Source organism: Mustela nivalis (genome assembly GCF_964662115.1).
Source record: "Mustela nivalis genome assembly, chromosome: 11".
Classification (NCBI taxonomy): domain Eukaryota; kingdom Metazoa; phylum Chordata; class Mammalia; order Carnivora; family Mustelidae; genus Mustela; species Mustela nivalis.
The window spans coordinates 27,797,890-27,817,612 of record NC_139030.1 but is presented as its reverse complement, the minus strand read 5'-3'; the positions used below and the strand labels follow the sequence as shown (position 1 = coordinate 27,817,612).

The window sequence follows — 19,723 nt, the reverse complement described above, 5'->3', positions numbered from 1 at the left end:
CCTATAAATGTCCTGATTCTGTCTGGACACTGATCTTCTATTAGGTTCATATTCTGGTAAACAAAGCAGGAAAAAAACATGAAAGCCACAGACTATACAGAATGCTTTCTTCAAGATAATTAGCTTTTCCTCAGTATGCTACAAGTGCTACTGTGCTGAGATGACAAATGTGATATGAAAGTAAAGCGAGGTGTGCCTGGGTGGCTCAGTCATTAAGCATCTGCCTTTGGCTGAGGTCATGATCCCGGGGTCCTGGGATCTAGCCCTGCACTGGACTCCCTGCTTGGTGGGAAGCCTGCTTCTCCTTCTCCCACTCTCCCTGCTTGTGATCCTTCTCTTGCTGTGTCTCTCTCTGTCAAATAATAAATAAAATCTTTTAAAAAATGAAAGAAAGAAAGAAAGAAAGAAAGAAAGAAAGAAAGAAAGAAAGAAAGAAAGAAAGAAAGAAAGAAAGAGAGACAGGAAACCCAAATTATGGTATCCAATAACTTCAGCAAAATCTACAGTCTTAAAACCATTTCCTATTAGTTAACAACTGATCTATTTCAATCAGACTTACCTTTTAACTGTGAGAAATACCCCTCCTCTCTTCTTACACATGCAATGCCCTCCCCACACAAACACAGATGCCATGCTGTCATGCTCTTTCTGTGTTATCTGTTTTTGTTCTCCTTGGATGGCTTCTTTCTTCTCAGGCCATCCATATCCTGACCATCCTTTGGAAGTTGTGTGTGACACCCACTTGACAATACTGATGCCTCTTTTCTCTAATTCTCTTTATTGTTGTCAGTCAGTTACATCAAACACAGTCAAGCAGATGAATATAGGACACACTCAGTCAACTTTATGATGATTTATTTCTCTGCAGATGGCATCGTAAAAGTAAAAGGTCTGCAAATGAGTCAAAAGTATGATACTTGCTACACTGAGTCAGTAGGGTTCTGCCCCTATCAGAATCCTGTCACTTAGTAGGACACCAAAGAGACTAATGGTTGTACTTGATGATGACCTCAGATGTCAAAAGGAAAAAAAAGCTCCGAAACCACCAGCATTTCCCTTGAAAACCTGGATGGAGTTGTTGTTAGTGCGTTTTTAAGACGTTTATGATGCTATTTGTTTCAAACATGTATAATCATTTGAATTATGAGAAGGGCAAATACAGGGGAAATCATGAAATGGGGAAACCTCTTTATAGGTATCCTCCTTCATTCTCTGTCTCCTGCTTCAATTTATACAGTGTTCCCGTACTCTTGACTTTCCAATTATGTATGAAACCTAAATACTTTACACACATGTTCACACACACACACACACACACACACACACACACACACACACACTACTCACAGCCAGGAAGAAAATTTCAATGTGCTCAAGTTGTATTGTGTTTCTACAGGTATGTACACTTTACAGGAGAAGGCAAACACCAACATCTTTGCTGAAATTGGCAAACAGTGTTACCAAATCTTGTCTCCATTTTTAAGTCAATGGCAAAATAAGGGGGAAAAGATCAGAACAAAAGATACATAGAAAGTTTTTCATTATTTTCTTCCATGTTTGGTGAAACATGGCTTTTCCATGATCATGCCAAGCCAACAAATTCTCCCAGATCCACTGATGACTTAAAATACACACACACACACACACACACACACAAATACGAATCCATGACAGGTAAATAGTGAGTGTTTTTATAAATCAAAGATGTCTCAGAATGATTTATAAATTTTACTTTTTTAAATCAAGCTTAGAAATTCTACCTGAAGCAAACTTACATATTACAATATACTTTAAATTTAATCCAGTGGGGTATGGGTCGGTGGAGACATTTATAACAGGTATTTGCATTTTTTATTAACATATAATGTATTATTTGTTTCAGGAGCACAGGTCTGTGAATCATCAGTCTTACATAATTCATGGCACTCACCATAGCACACACCCTCCTCAAAGTCCGTAACCCAGCCACACTACCCTTCTCCCCACAGCCCCCAGCAACGCTTCTGCCCATTTCTTGATTGGATTGTTTGTTCTTTGGGTGTTGAGTTTGGTAAGTTCTTTATAAATTTTTGATACTAGTCCTTTACTGATAAGTCATTTGCAAATATCTTCTCCCATTCTGTCAGTTGTCTTTTGGTTCTGGTGACTGTTTCCATTGCTGGGTGAAAGCTTTTGATCTTGATGAAGCTCCAATAGTTTATTTTTTCCCTTGCTTCCCCTTGCCTTTGGTGATGTTTCTAGGAAGAATTTGCTGTGGCTGAGTTAAAGAGGTTGCTGTCTGTGTTCTCCTCAAGGATTTTGATGGATTCTTGTCTCACATTGAGGTCTTTCATCCATTTTGAGTCTATTTTTGTGTGTGGTGAAAGGAAATGGTCCAGTTCCATTTTTTCTGCACGTGGCTATCCAATTTTCCCAACACCATTTGTTGAAGAGGCTGTCTTTTTTCCATTGGACATTCTTTCCTGCTTTGTCAGAGATTAGTTTACCACAGGGTTGAGGGTCCATTTTTGGGGCTCCCCTATTTTGCACCATTGATATATGTGTCTATTTTTGTGCCAGTACCATATTGTCCTGATGATTACAGCTTTTTAATAAAGCGTGAAATCTAGAATTGTGATGCCACCAACTTTGATTTTCTTTTCAACATTCCTCTGGCTATTTGGTCTTTTCTGGTTCCATGTAAATATTAGGATTATTTGTTCCACTTTGAAAAAAAATGATGGTATTTTGATAAGGATTGCATTAAATGTGTAGATTGCTTTGGGTAGCATAGACATTTTCACAATATTTGTTCTTCTGATCCATGAGCATGGAACATTTTTCCATTTCTTTGTGTCTTCCTCAATTTCTTTCATGAGTAGTTTATAGTTTTCTGTGTAAAAATTCTTTGCCTCTTTGTTTAGGTTTATTCCTAGGTATCTTATGGTTTGGGGTGCAAGCGTAAGTAGGATCAAGTTTTTAATTTCTCTTCCTTCTGTCTTGCTTGCTGTTGGTGTATAGAAATGTAACTGATTTCTATGCATTGATTTTATATGTTGACACTTTACTGAATTCCTATATGAGTTCTAGCAGTTTTGGAGTGGAGTCTTTTGCATTTTCCACATAAAGCATCGTATCATCAGCAAAGAGTGAGAGTTTGACTTCTTTGCTGATTCAGATGCCTTCTATTTCTTTTTGTTGTCTGATTGCTGAGGCTAGGACTTCTAGTACTATGTTGAATAGCAGTGGTGACATTGGATATCCCTGCCATGTTCCTGACCTTAGGGGAAAAGCACTCAGTTTTTCCCCATTGAAAATGATATTCACTGTAGGTTTTTCATAGATGAACTTGATAATATCGAGGTGTGTACCCTCTATCCCTACACTGAAGACTTTTGATCTAGAAAGGATGCTGTACTTTTTCAAATGCTTTTTCAGCATCTATTGAGAGTATCATATAGTTCTTTTTTTTTTTTTTTAAAGATTTTACTTATTTATTTCACAGACAGTGATTACAAGTAGGCAGAGAGGCAGGCAGAAAGAGAGGGAAGCAGGCTCCCTGCTGAGCAGAGAGCCCAACGTGGGGCTCGATCTCAGGACCCTGGGATCATGACCTGAGCCGAAGGCAGAGGCTTTAACCCACTGAGTCATGCAGGTGCCCCAGTATCATATGGTTCTTGTTCTTTCTTTTATTAATGCATTGTATCACATTGATTGATTTGCATATGTTGAACCAAACTTGCAGCCCTAGAATAAATCCCACTTGGTCATGGTAAATAATCCTTTTAATGTACTGTTAGATCCTATTGGCTAGTATTTTGGTGAAAATTTTCACATCTGTGTTCATCAAGGATATTGGTCTGTAATTCTCTTTTTGGATGGGATCCTTGTCTGGTTTGGGGATCAAGGTAATGCTGGCCTCATAAAATGAGTTTGGAAGTTTTCCTTCCATTTCTATTTTTTGGAACAGTTTCAGGAGAATAGGTATTAATTCTTCCTTAAATATTTGGTGGAATTCCCCTGGAAAGCCCTTGTTTGTAGGGAGATTTTTGACAACTGCTTCAATATCCTTCCTGGTGATGGATCTGTTCAGGTTTTCTATTTCTTCCTGGTTCAGTTACGGTAGTTTATACATCCTAGAAATGCATCCATTTGTTTCATATTATCAAATTTGCTGGCATATAGCTGTTCATAATTTCTTATAATTGTTTGTATTTCTTTGGTGTGGTTGTGATCTCTCCTCTTTCATTCATGATTTTATTTATTTGGGTCCTCTTTTTTTTTTTTCTTTTTGATAAATCTGGCCAGGGGTTTATCAATCTATTAATTGTTTCAAAGGGTCAGCCCCTAGTTTCATTGATTTTATTTATTTATTTATTTATTTATTTATTTATTTATTTTTACTGTTCCTTTGGTTTCTATCTCATTGATTTCTGCTCTGATCTTTATTATTTTTTCTCCTGCTGGGTTTAGGTTTTCTTTGCTGTTCTCTCTCCAGCTCCTTTAGGTGTAGGGTTAGGTTGTGTATGTGAGAACTTTCTTGTTTATTGAGAAAGGCTTGTATTGCTATATGCTTTCCTCTCAGGACCACCTTTTCTGTGTCCCAAAGATTTTGAACACTTGTGTTTTCATTTTCATTTGTGTCCATGAATTTTTTTTTAATTCCTTTTTATTTTCCAAAGAAGCAGAATGCTTTCTGGCCTCCATGTATTTGAGTCTTTCCAAGTTTCCTCTTGTGATTGAGATCTAACTTCAGAGCCTTGTGGTCTGAAAATATGCAGGGAATGATTCCATTCTTTTGGTACTGGTTGAGACCTGATTTGTGTAACCCAGGATGTGATCTATTCCAGAGAATGTTCCATGCACACTAGAGAAGAATGTGCATTCTGTTGCTTTGTGTTGGAATGTTCTGCATATATCTGTGATGTCCATCTGGCCCAGTGTGTCATTTAAAGATGTTATTTCCTTGTTGGTCTTCTGCTTAGATGATCTGTCCACTTCAGTGAGGGTGGTGTTAAATTCCCCTACTATTATTGTATTATTGTCTATGTGTTTCTTTGTTTTGTTATTAATTGGTTTATATAGTTGGCTGCTCCCATGTTAGGGGCATAGATATTTAAAATTGTTAGATCTTCTTGTTGGACAGACCCTTTGGGTATGATACAGTGTCCTTCCTCATCTCTTATTATAGTCTTTGGCTTAAAATCTAATTGATCTGATATGAGGATTTTCACCCCAGCTATATTTAGATGTCCATTAGCATGGTAAATTGTTTTCCACCCCCTCACTTTAATTCCAGGAGTGTCCTTGGGTCCAAAATGAGTTTCTTATAGACAGCATATTGATGGGTATTGTTTTTTTTTATCCACTGTGATACCCTGTGTCTTTTGATTGGGGCATTTAGCCCATTTACATTCAGGGTAACTGTTGAAAGATATGACTTTAGTGCCATTGTATTACCTGTAAGGTGATTGTTACTGTATATTGTCTCTGTTCCTTTCTGGTCTACTACTTTTAGGCTCTCTCATTGCTTAGAGGTCTCCTATAGGGCTGGTTTGGTGTTTGCAAATTCTTTTAATTTTTGTTTATCCTGGAAGATTTTTATCTCTCCTTCTATTTTCAATGGCAGCCTAGCAGGATGTAGTATTCTTATCTGCATATTTTTCTCATTTAGTGCTCTGAATATATCAGGCCAGTTCTTTCTGGCCTGCCAGGTCTTTGTGGATAAGTGTGTTGCCAACCTACTGTTTCTACCATTGTATATTACAGACTTCTTGTCCCACGCTGCTTTCAGGATTTTCTTTTTGTTACTGAGATTTGTAAGTTTTACTATTAGATGACAGGGTGTGAACCTATTTTTATTGATTATGAGGGGGTGTTCTCTGTGCCTCCTGGATTTTGATGCTTTTTCCCTTTGCCATATCTATTGTAATTCACTCCAATATACCTTCTGCCCCTCTATCTCTTTCTTGTTCTTCTGGAATCCCAATTATTCTAATTTTTTTTTGTCTTATGGTATCACCTATCTTTTGAATTCTCCCCTCATGGTCCAGTAGTTGTTTGTCCTTTTTTGCTCAGCTTTTTTATTCTCCCTCAGTTGGTCTTCTATATCACTAATTCTCTCTTCTGCCCCATTTGTCCTAGCAATAAGAGTCTTCATTTTTTGTTGCACCTCATTAATAGCTTTTTTGATTTCAACTTGGTTAGATTTAAGTTCTTTTATTTCTCCATAAAGGGACTTTATTTCCCCGGAAAAGGATTCTCTAGTGTCTTCTATGTTTTTTTTGAGCCTAGTGAGTACCTTGATAATCATCATTCTGAACTCCAGTTCTGACATATAATTTGTGTCCATATTGATTAGGTCCCTAGCCATCAGTATTGCCTCTTCTTCTCTTCTGTTTTGTCATAAGTTTTTCTGCCTTGTCATTTTATCCAGATAAGAATAGATTAATGAGAGAACAAAATATTTTAAAAGTAGCAACAACCCCAGACAGATATACACTAACCAAATCAGAAGAGACCTATAACTGTGGGCAGAAAAAAGGAGGAAAAAAGAAAAAAAAGAATATATTAGCATATTAGACTGGTCAATAGAGCAGAATGGCACACTTGATTTTTTGGTGTATTATGGTCTGTTAGAAGAAACTACCTCCCAAAATTTTAAAGAAAGAAAAACTTATATATATATATATATTTTTTTCTTTCTTTAAAATACCTATATATATATATATATATATATATATATATATATATATAGGTAAACATGATGAAGAGATGGAATATGACCATAAAGATGAAAATTTTAAAAGATTCTAAAAAAGGAATTGATAAATATTTGGTTTAAAAAAAAAAAAGAGGAAAAATATGATCAGGCTAGAGACCAGAACAAAGCCATGTGCTAGATTTAGGGTATATTTTGATGTATTAGAAGAAACTGTATCCCAAAATTCTAAAGAATGAAAAACCTATAAGTATCCAAAAAATAAGGTTAAATACAATGAAGGGATAGAATATGACTATAACAATGAAAATTTAAAAAAAAAGATTTTTTAAAAAGGTATTGATAAGATAAAATAGTTAAAAATTGTTAAAATAAGAAAGAGAAATGTTTTTAAAAAGTAGAATAAGAAAAAATAAAATAAAAAATTTAAGTTTGAAAGACTAAAGGATCATGGAGAAAAAGCCATGAATTCCATGTGTTGCATTACCTTAGCTCTGGAGTTCTGCATTCTCATTAATTAATGAACTCGGTCTTGCTGATCTTCTGGGGGAGGGGTCTATTGTCATGATTCTCAAATGTCTTTGGCCGAGGTGGAATTGCATTGCCCTTGCCAGGGGCCAGGCTGAACAATCTGCTCATGTTTGTTCTTGTGGTAGCTTTTGTTCCCTGAATGCTTTCTGTACAGCTTTGGACGATGGGAATGATGATGGCGGCCTCCCAATCTCTGGCACTGTGGGAGCTCAGAGGTCAGGGCCCCACTCCTCAGTGCACCCTCGAGAAAAGCAATCATTCCCATTACCCTGGTGTACAGCTGCACTCCAAGCTCACCAAGCTTGTGACAGAGCATTTCTGTCTCTGGCACACAGGTCCACTTGGGATCTCCAAATCCAGCAGATTTCTGCAGTGCACTCCCATGCCTCTCCTTCCAGAGTAGGCAGGAGGATATGCCACTTGTGGTGTCTGTGCTGGAAGAGCAGTGGCCCAACGGTGACTCAAATCATGGTTTAAGGTAACCCTGAGGTGAGAGCCTACTACTCGGCTCCGTGTTTGCAGCTGGTTTCTCCACTGCAATGCCTGTGAGCTCTGCCACACTCAGACACCCCTGGTCTTTTTGTGGCCCCATAGTTCCTGAGTCCACACTGTCCCCATGAGGGTTCCACCCCCCACTTAGCCTCTGGTGATGTCCCTAAGTGGAGCAGACTTCTAAGAGTTCTGATTTTTGTACTCTTCTGCTCTACCACTTGCCAGGAGCTGGCTTTACCCCCTGTGGTCTCTCTTCCTGTATATTGCCTCAGATTCACCTCTCTGCAAGTCCTACCTTCCAGAAAGTGGTTGCCTTTCTGTTCCTAGAATTGATGTTATTTTTTTTTCTTCTACCTCCTGTTGAGTTTGTAGGTGTTCAGAATGGTTTGATAACTATCTAGCTGAACTCCTGGGAACTGATGATATATAGGTCTCCTACTCCTCTGCCATCTTGCTCCAGGTATGTGCATTTTAATCATTGATTTAAGTACTCAGGAAATTCTCTGAATAAAAGTGGAGTAGGCTTTCACTGCATAAGGACTTTTTTTTTCTAATTTAGGAAAAATAAAAATAGGTAAATCAATTTATAAAAGTCCTGGTTAAATTTAGTGGAAATGCTGGTGTAATTTTAAAGAAAAAAAAAATAAATTATCCACAAAATCAAACTCAGTGTTAAACAGACTGAAAATATTAAAGAGATGAATGAGTGTAAATGTTAAGAATAGCATAGCAAAATTCTATAGATCTCATCAAGTAGAAAAATCAGAGTCCAGTCAGAAACTAACTGCATTAAATTAGACAAGCATATGTAGAAATGCATTAAAAAACTATAGAGTTTACAATAGAAAAATATAAGGGTCAATAGCAAAGTGCATAAATGCTAAATTAACATTTAATTAACCACAAGGGTCAGCGAGATTTGTATATCTTATATCAGGGAGACAGGTGCAGCAAATTTTTCATAAAATTATATTTATTCAATTAGATGTTCTGAAATTATGTCCTCTTCATCAAAATGTTGGTGCTAATGGATAATTGCAATTTAAATGAACTTTACAGAAAAAATAGGGTTTTTTTAAAATAATTTTTTTAAGGTTTTATTTATTCATTTAACAGAGAGGGAAAGTACAAGCAGGGAGAGCAGCAGGCAGAGTGGGAGGGAGAAGCAAGCTCTCTGCTGAGCCAGGAGCCAGATGTGGGACTCGATCCCAGGACCCCAGGATCATGACCTGATTCGAAGGCAGCCACTTAACGAACTGAGCCACCTAGGCATTCCTACAGGAAATATAGTTTTAAATGGAAACTTGGTGTTACTCTGAAATTTTCTCACAAAATTTTAATAAATCAAAATATGGGAGAAAAACTACCTACAGCATTGTTTCAGTGCTCCACTTAATCGGTTTGTGTAGATCTGAGCTAAAAGTACCTGTAACACATGAATGATTGTCATGGAACCTGTCAGGAAGCTCAAATGCAATACTGGTAGTAAATCCACATTAAACACTACGAAATTTGGTTGCATACCAATCAGCTTCACATAGACTTAGAGTTGATCCTGCATTTAAAGAGGTGACGAAAAATGCATTGACAATATATTGCACTTAATTATGTTTGAATCACAAGTTTTATTACCCTCTTTGTGAGCTGGCTACTAGGAACTCAGGGACCCCAATTTCAGCCCTCAGGATAATTAATGATGGCAGTTTTCTTATATCTACTTGCTGAAGCTGTCTGCTGCACGTGCTGTCTCACTAAGATAAATGACTTAGCCAATTGCAGATAAAAATGTTTTCCATCAGAAGTAGGCTGTGACACTACAATGGAAAACAAGCTCTACCTGACTTTATGAATGGCAAAAATTTCCTTGCCAGAATGTGCAATGGTAGATGATATTGTTAATATTGATTTCTATCCATTCAAGGGTAGCCATGTCAACAAGATCAATTCTTTTAGTCACATCTGTTGTTGTAGGGTAAAAAATATCTACTAACTGCCAAAACTGAATTTAATACCACATCGTGGTTTAAATTTTAACTTTAGCCCATCGGATTTTAGTTTTTTAGGGAGAGTAAGAAGTGAAATATTGATGATTTTTACTCATTGCAATCTATCAGGGTTAATGTGCAATTTCACCAAAAAGGATTGAAGTAAACCAAGACTTAGGATTATTTCCATAGAAAGTGATATCCTTGGACTGGAGTAACTGTCATTAATTTTTTTTTTCTACACCCTAGAGAATTTAGGTTAGTTGTGAAGAAATGAACACATTTTAGACAAGAATTAATAATAGTATTAAAAAACTGTACTTGCAATGCTCAAGAATAAGATTTTGACTTTAAAAGCATGAAAAGCAAGACATATATGTAGATTATAATGGTAATTCAATACACTATCTTTTTATTACTATTTCTTGCTGAAAAATTCAATAGGAAAAAGAAAACTACTCATGATAAAAATATTTTTCTCACTAGTGCAAGTCTTCTATTCACAGCTAGGATATTTTTAAAAGCATAAAGTGAATCAAATTATGAATCAAATTGTGTTACTTAGAAACATGAAAACTTCTAGTGAAGTACAGGTCAACAAGAAAGAAAGGTGAAACTCCCCCCATGGTAAACATAGCAGTGCATGGTTTAGTCTTAACTTGTCTTTCTTTCTTTCTTTCTTTCTTTCTTTCTTGCTTGTTTGCTTTCTTTCTTCCTCCCTTTTTAAGAGATTATTTTATTCTCTCTCTCTCTCTCTGACAAATAAATAAAGTCTTAAAAAAAAAAAAATGGATGCCTGGGTGGTTCAGTCAGTTAAACATCTGCTTTCAGCTTAGGTCATGATCCCAGAGTCCTGGGATCCAGTCCCACATTGGTCTCCTTGCTCAGCAGGGAGTCTGCTTCTCCCTCTGCCTGCTTCTCCCCCTGTTTGTGTGTTCCTTCTCTCTCTTTCTCTCTCTCTCTGACAAATAAATAAACAAAATCTTAAAAAAAAAATTAAAAAAAAAGATTTTACTTATTTAGTTATTTGTTTGACAGAGAGAGAGAGAGAGAGAGAGAGAGAGCAAGCAAGTGAACACAAGCAGGGGGAGAGAGAGGTAGGCAGAGGGACAGGGAGAAGCAGGGTCCCCCCTGAGCAGACTATTCCGATGTGGGACTCAATCTCAGGACCCTGGCATCATGACCTGAGCCAAAGGAAGACACTTACCAAACTGAGCCGCCCAAGCGACCCCAGATACCTTTCTGACTTCAACTCACATCACAGTTCTCTTTCTCTGTGATTTCCTCCATGTCTTGGCCTTCATTCCATTCTGCAAACCTGCCCAGTTTGCTCACCTCTTGTCTTTCATACTTGCTTTTCTCTCTTCCTGAAAAACTTTTCTTTCTAGCCTTCTCAGAGTATGTGCAATATTTCCATTCTGGCCTCCATTCAGAAGTTATCTCTCTGTTTGCCTTGACCAAAAAAAGCAAGGTCCTCATGCCTGTGACATCCTAAATTTTCATTGCATTAGCATGTTCTGAAGTGATTCAGTTTGCGTATATGCTTACAACTATTACAATTAGGTCAGTAATATTGTCGTTCTTTTTCAAAGCCAGATGCATAGTATATAATAAATATATGTTGAGTTGATGGATGAATGTTGACCTCATATCAGAATATTTTTAAAATACCTATACTTGGTCACATAAATTATTCCTCCAGTGTTTTTTTTTTCACATTATTTTCTCATACTTTAATAAAAATATAATTAATCAATCAAAACTACTTACGTGTAGAAACTGCATGAGACTTCTCTAAGAGAAAGAAGAGGGAAGATTAAATGGGTCTTCTTAAGAGTGCTTTAGAAAACACAAATACAAGTTATTTTTAGAATTCATCCATATTATTCATGTTGAAGTGATCAAATTTTTTATCTGTACATTGCTCTCCTTTACTTACATTTTCCTTGATTTAATAAATAATTAGTGTGTTCCTGCTATGTGTAAGATACTATTTATAGTGCTTGAGATTCTTCAGACAAAAAAACCCCTGGTCTTGTAGAACTTAATGGTTTGGTGGGAATGAACTATAAACCTGGTAAATAAAAGACACAGGAATTCAGAAAGAAAGTAAAACTGTGGAAAAACACAGTAAGTAGGGGATGAATGAGGCCAGTGAGCTACTGTATCATGGATTCCGAACATTAGCAAAGCATACATCATGTGACCAATACTGTGCTGATACAATAGCAACAAATAACTGTGTTCATTTGATTTATGGAGAACTTTCTATGTGTGCTGACTTCGTTGCTGTTTTTTGACTGGATGAGAAGGCAGAAAGAGACAGATGGTAGAAATGTTTCTTCTCTTTAGAATACTTAGAATGGATTAAACTACATTAAACTGTATTGTTAGATTGCAGAGATCAGAGATTTTATTGAAAATGACTCAGAGGAAAATGCAGATTCTGGGACAAAAAAAGAAAATGGGAACTGAAAAGACAAGCTTTTGGTGGGAGAACTTTTCTCTCTGGACCTCATAATAATTGAACTGAGAAGAGAATGTTCCACCACTTTTCTGATCATGAGAGGCAAACTGACCTTGCTACTTGCAAGCAAATTGTCAGTTAGAATACTACACTGTTAGCGGATCCTTGAAGGTAATCCTGGGCCAGTGAACTCTGAAATAAACCACATGGATCAGCAGTTGTAATTAGCTGTTGATTGTATCCCCCTTTGTTAACTATGAATTTTCAGTTAATTTTTTTTTAATTGTGATTCAGTCATAACCCTGTAGAAAGAAATTTAGGGTAGAACCTATTTAACTCTTGTACCAAAATGGTAACATGGAATTCTGTGCCTTCCTCACTCCCACATGCTTTCAAATTTATTGCTGCAATGGGCCAAAGGATATGGGGCCCTGGAGAGGGACCAGGAAGGTGAGGCTGCCATGCAGGTTGGTGTCCAATACAGTTGTTTACAACAGTGGCAGCTATAGCAAGAGACAGAAGAGTAAATTAATGTCTATTGAGTGCTTACTTTGCTTTAATATAATGTATCAATTCATTTAATTATACCAATAATATGAGGTAGTACTATTCTTAACATGCCAGTCATGAATGGAGAGGTATTGTAGCTGAGTCATCATAAAGTTGATATTAATAGATAATATACATTTACACGGATTCTCATTAGTCGATAATGACCATCATACTCTCTATTGGTGAGGGTTCTTTGGGAGAGCTTAGAGGCAAGGGTAGACCAGAACAGAAAATCATGGAAAGATCTTCTATTAATCACTAAGACTTGGATTATCTACTTGGATTAGAACATCAGTATTCCAAAAGGTTAAGAAGTCCAAAGGACTATGGGGTGCCTGGGTGGCTCAGTGGGTTAAAGCCTCTGCCTTCAGCTCAGGTCATGATCCCAGATCCTGGGATCGAGCCCCACATCGGGCTCTTTGCTCAGCAGTGAGCCTCCTTCCTCCCCTCTCTCTCTGCCTGCCTCTCTGCCTACTTGTAATCTCTGTCTGTCAAATAAAATAAATAAAATCTTTAAAAAAAAAAAAAGAAGTCCAAAGGACTATGTTTTAGTTGTTAAATACTCTGCACCCCTATTCTCCTTTGTGAACTGCTAGGAAGAATAATTATTAACACATGACTGATAACTATTAACTTATTGTGAAATTATATCCCCAGCATAAATTATCTATTAGCTCTCAGGGCCTTCCTGAGAAGTGTGTACCTTGCTGCAATTCATCCTGAGTCTAAGAACAGCCCATTTTCAGCCATTACCACATAGCAAAACCAAAAAGAAATTACTGAGGACACTTGGGCCTCAGGAGTTCCTCTCTCCTTTCTTAAATTGGTTTACGAGAGAAAGAGAGAGAGAGACTGTTTCACTTTTATATTGAAACTCTAGTGTTAAAACTGGGCTACATAAATCTATTTTCTATAGAGTATTTGTAGATAAAAGAGGAAGAATGAAAGAGAATGATAGTGACAAAAAGGGTTCACTATCTGGAACCATGACTGCAGAGGCTAGATAACTGAGCTAGGATACAATGTAGTTGGAAGGATGATTCTGACTGACTTTACTATTGACTTCAATTGTTACTGTCCAACGGATTTGACAGTGATCTCTACTGATTACTAAAGTGGCTTCGTATACTGAGTCGACTAAGCTTTAGTGATGTTTTGGTATACATCCATAAATCCATCTATTTATTTTCATTCTCTTGGTATTTCATTAGGGAAAAAAATGTGTTTAAAAAAATGTGATTAATTGCCTTAACCCCTTCATAAGCAATTTCAAAATAAAAGTATTTATTTCTGAAAGGTATAAATATCACCCTATAGTCACTAGAATGGGAATCTCAAGGGATCTTCTAAGGTTATTGGAGTAAAGACCTAATGGAGCAGATAATTCATAAACAAGCCAGGATAAAATATGAAATAAAAAGCTCAAGGTGATATATCTATTGTGAAGCATTTTCTTTGGAACTTAATTCTTCAAACATAAAATATTATAGAGGTTTTTAAGGACAAATAATATATATACATTAAGAATGTGAAGTATTATCTAAATATTTAGGTTTTAATCTTGATAGATTTTTTTCATTGAGTTGTTAAGGGCTTTGTTTTATTTTAGCTTATTCTATTTTTTTTTTTTTTTTTTTTTTTTTTTTTTTTTAGTGCTCTGCTTTTTTCTCTCAGGTATCTTAGTCTAGTGCACCAACAGTCAAACCTATTCAAGGTCCTACTCTACTCCCCTAGAGATCCCGACATCATGTCTACAAGCATAACAATATGGTGGGCTTAAATATATTTTATCTGCTATTCCTTATTTCTTTTGTTAGCATATGCTGTGCTTACAGTATGTCTATGTGGGAAATAGATAACCTAAACAGCTGGGCAGCACTACGAGTTATAGAATACAGAACTGAATACTTAGTTGATACCCTCCGTCATGAACACAAGTTTCTTACCTGGACATGGAATTTTAAAAAGAAAAGAAAGCAAAAAGTTTTTTAAAAAACAGGGGGGTGAGGGAAATGTACATTATGCACAAAGGAACTAAAAATATGTTTTGTTTTTTTCCAAATATTTGGAAATATTTTCACAAATAATTCCACCTATGATAATTGTCATGTACATAAGAAGTTTACTTGCTTCCAGGGGAATAGTTCATCAAAGCTCTCTCATTAGGAGTCCTGAGTACTAGAGGGGAGAATCTCCACTGTGCTGACATTTGCCCTGTAAATTGTTATGGCCCCAAGGAGAAATGCCATCATTCTTTAGCCTTCTTTACAGAACCTGGGAAATTCCAGACCTTGCAAATTTCCTTATCCTTAGAATTCTTAATTTCCCTGTAATGGTTAAATGCACATTACCTCTTTTGATTTTATTACAAGCTTTTTAAGACTCACTGTATCTTCTACTTTGTTGTATATACTATAAAACAATTGAGATTTTTTTTACAACTAGCCAATGAACATGTATTAACTGTTGATTCAAACTCATGTCTCATAAACTTGTAAAAGGGAGTTTTCTATTTGTGTAATTTTATTTGTACAACTTGAACAAATAATTCACACTTTAAATGGTTTCAAATGTGTTTTTCAATCAATCAATGAATATTTACTGAAAGGTTTGTGTGTACTCAGTAAGGCACTGGATGAATGATAATAGGGTTGAGCAAATCCTTGGAATCTAGTTTTATCCCAGTTCTGTAGAAAACATTTCTCCCTATATTTATTCCAATCTTGAGATGACTCTCCTTTTTGTGTCAAATGTAACATTTTTGTAATGTGTTTTGAGATAATCTTTTAATATTGTAACACTTTTTTTAGAGATTTTATTTATTTATTTGACAGAGGGACACGTAGCAAGACGGGAAACACAAGCACGAGCAGTGGGAGTGGGAGAAGCAGGCTTCCCACTGAGCAAGGAGCCCAATGCAGGGCTCAGTCCCAAGACCCTAGGATCATGACCTGTGCCGAAGGCAGACTCTTAACAACTGAGCCATCCAGGCGCCCCAATACTGTACCGCTTTTTAAAATGAAGTAAAATAATAAAAAAAATTTTGAAAACAAGAATAATAAATGGTGCTTTGTCTTACAATATTGTAAAATATGTTTGTAAAGCTGAGATGTTATATACTACATTCAACTATTTAATTTGGTTACCAAGTGAATATCGAGTGAAATTTAGTGACTAATATAATATGTAATTTAATGAATAGTCAGTAAGAAGTACTATGGTAAACATCAATGGGTAATCAATTAATCCGGGCAAAATGCCTGGATCCAGGTGTTTGCATGCATGTGGATATGTGCATGTGGGGTGATTCACATATATTCATATATTCTTACATGTATAATTTGGGTATTTCATAAAATTGACCTCTTAAACATGTAGAGAAAGATTACTTATCATATACAGCAATGGCTTGCCTCTATTTAGGAAATCATAAATTCCCTTTTTGCCACATAAATCAAAATAAATTCTAGATGTAGTTAATAAACATTTCAATGAAATTTTAAGATGATTTTGAAAATTGAATGCATCTTAGGGTAGGGAAATACTTTCCAAGTAATCAAGGGGAGGGCATAAAGTAAAAAGACAGATTTATCACATAAAACTGAAAGTATTAATAGGGAAAAGTTAAAATAAAAGTCAAAAACTTTTGGGGTGCCTAGATGGCTCAGTGGGTTAAAGCCTTTGCCTTTGGCTCAGGTCATGATCCCAGTGTCCTGGGATCAAGCCCCACATCAGGCTTTCTGCTCAGATGGAGACTGCTTCCTCCTCTCTCTGCCTGTCTCTCTGCCTACTTGTGATCTCTCTCTGTCAAACAACTAAAATCTTAAAAAGAAAAAAAAAAGTCAAGAACTTTAAAAACTTGTACCACACATGTAAGGAAGTTCTTGCAAAATGAGTATGTCAAGTATTTTGGAGATCCATTACACTTGAGAACAAATGCACCACCAAATATTAATTTTTTTCATTTGCATAGAAGGAGATGAAAACACACAAAGCAAACTTAGTCTAAATATTGATAAAAATAAAGTAACTTCATGTTTGTGAATCATTTATTACAGACTATCAAAACTTGCTAGATACATAAAAAGCAATTTGAATTTAGTAAAAAAATTACATCTGTATAAACAGAAAAGTGGTTGAGAATACACACAAAGATAGTTCACAAATGTTGAACTGTAATTAAGAAATTTAGTAAAAGAAGTTCAATTTATCTTGTAATCAAAATGAGGTATCATTTTTCCACCAAATTGACAAAAATATTGAAAACCAAAAATATCCTGTTTGGAAAGGAGGCAACAAAACACTGGAACTCTTGTGTGAGACTGTATTTGATTATTTGTAAATTAACTCTATTTTGAGTATTTGACAACAATGACATAAAACCTTAAAAATGTACATATTTTTCCTATCAGAAATTTCACTTTCTGAGAATGAAGTCTTCAAAATATAATCAAAGAAATGCACAAAACACCTCTCCCAGAAGCTCAAGAACACCTTAGTCATAGCCATATTTGAGAAACAACTTTTGGGGCACCTGGGTGGCTCCATCAGTTAACTGACTGGATCCTTCCTTAGCAGAGAGTCTGATTCTCTCTCTCTCTCTCTCCTCTGCTCCTCCCCACTGCTCATTCTCTCTCTCTATTTATCTCAAATAAATAAAATCTTAAAAAAAAAAAAAAAGAAACAACCTTTAAAGTCTTCCATATGGGATGTTTAAATGTACTAACCATATGTACTAACCAAATGTACTAACCACTAACCATAACAGTATTGGTGCATATGTGCTGATTTGGAAACTGGTTTACAACATACTATTAAGTGAAAAGCAAAACAAAATTTGGTTAAGAATGGTTTTAGGCTCTAATAAATGCTCATTTGGAGCACTGGTTCTAGGGTTAGGGTGAAAGCAGATCTCTTTAGAAGATCTCATGGAACACCGTAGAATGTGGCCCAAATCCAGCGCTTTCTTTGTTTATCTTCTTCTCGTGGGCTGGAATATTCTTATTAGGTCCTGAGGTAGGTGACTTTGCAGATGTTGTCATTATATTCTCCCCTTCCCTGCGTAGCTAAATCCTACTTAGTTTTCCTTTACTTTCCCCGTTTCTTTTTACATGATTTTGCTCTGTGATTTATCATGATACCAACTGAGAGGAAAAGTAAAAAAAAAAACAAACAAAAAAACAAACCAGTGTATAGAAATAAGGAATAACCAGAGAGTCCAGAATTATACAATACAGTCAGGGAGGAGCTTTCTGAGAAGGTTACAGTTAGCTCAACCACAGGGGTGAGAAGAAATCAACCAGTAAGAGTCAGAGAACAGTGTTTCAGGCAGAGGAGAGAGGGGAGCAAACATAAAGGGCCCAGGCACCAAGGGCCTCATACTGTTTATAGTGTCTAGGGGACATGTAGTCATGTAGCCCTAGAAATGACACAACAGTGACTCTCGGTGAACTAGGGGAGGTAAGCAAGGGTCAGATGATGCAGCCCTTTTAGATTAAGAGTAGGTATCTGAATTTGTTCAAAATAAATAAATACATAAAATCTTTAAAAAATTAAAGAAATTAAAAAAAAAGAAAGCACCGGAGAACAAGTAAGGTTGGGTTGTAAGGCTCCCATCCTTAGGACAAGGGAAGCAAGGTGGTATGACTAGAGTAAGTGGGCTGTTTTCTTCAAACGTTATTTTTCATTTTCAGCTCATGGGAATGAACAGCAGAAAATGGCCAATTTTTTTTTTGTCTTTTTTTTAGTTTTTAAGGATTTTATTTATTTGACAGAGAGAGATCACAAGTAGACAGAGCAGCAGGGAGAGAGAGGGGGGAAGCAGGCTCCCTGCTGAGCAGAGAGCCCGATGTGGGGCTTGATCCCAAGACATTGAGACCATGACCTGAGCCAAAGGCAGAGGTTTAACCCACTGAGCCACCCATGTGCCCCCAAAATGACCAATTTTACAGAGATGAGTTTGTTCCTAAGAAAATGGATAAGACATGAGGCAGAAAACTCCTGGAGGAAGGTGAATTCATAAAAGTGAGTATATAAAGCTGCACGAAAATTTCTCAAGCATTTGGCTGACTCCCAAGGTATGCCTATGTAGAGCAACCTGGTGGAAGACTGGCTACAAGCCAATGGGTTGGCAGGGATTTCCAGGTACATTGACACTTAGATTCTCCCAAGATGGAGGGGCCTTGTTAAACTCCAGTCACTTCCAGCTGAGACCCCAGAAGGGCGATGCCTAGCATAAGACTCTGTGGCAGAAGCATGGCCAGAGGACTGTGGTCTAGGAGTAGGGACAAATTGAAATATTTTCTTAGAAATAGATTTCATGAAGGATAGAGACTCAGAAACTTTGGGAAGGAGGAAGTTGGATTAGATAAATTGATGGGATTGACTGAATAAAATCTCAAATTTGATTTTCCTAATACGAATATTCAGGTTTCATAAAGAAAAAAATAAATATTGTTTATTTTTCATAAAGACAAATTTTTCTTCATATAAAATAAACAATATTTATTTTTCTCTATGAAAAATAAACAATAACAAATAACAAAGAGTAACAAAGAAAAATAAACAGTATTCTTGGCTATCTCTAAAGCGTGTACTCTGATCTTAGCTTGGAATGAAATCTTGGAAGGATTTTCTTGCAGAACTAGTATATTGTCCCTGGTGAATTTACTCAATACTATTCTGGATTTGAGGTATGTATTAGACAGTGTTAGCTAGAGAAACAGAAACAATAGAATGTGTTTATACAGAGGAGGTTTATTATTAAGAATCAGGTCATGTGATTATGGGGGCTGGCAAGTCCAAAATTGCAGGATAGACCAGGAGGCCAGATTCCCAGGAGAGGTTATGGTACAGATGAAGTTCAAGGTTATTCAGCTGAAGAATTCCCTCTTGCTGGGGAGGCCAGTCCTTTTGTTCTCTTCAGGCCTTCGCTTGACTGAATGAGTCTTAACCATATTATGGAGAGCAATGTGCTTTACTGGAAGTTCACCTATT

The 19,723-nt window shown here is 36.4% G+C and overlaps 1 long non-coding RNA gene across 3 annotated transcripts in view; it reads left to right on the top strand.

The window, feature by feature from the left end:
• The window catches only part of LOC309843703, a 38,827-nt gene extending 23,037 nt beyond the window's left edge, over nt 1-15,790 (top strand). Inside the window, exons 3-5 of one of the 3 annotated variants that reach the window (XR_014300293.1) lie at nt 7,567-7,709; nt 8,096-8,183; nt 15,562-15,790. This is a non-coding gene — a long non-coding RNA (uncharacterized lncRNA). Of the gene's footprint in view, nt 1-7,566; nt 7,721-8,095; nt 8,184-15,561 lie in introns of all 3 variants that reach the window. The other 2 variants (XR_014300294.1, XR_014300292.1) reach the window with 2 other exon arrangements.
• The last annotated feature ends 3,933 nt before the right edge of the window (nt 15,791-19,723 follow it).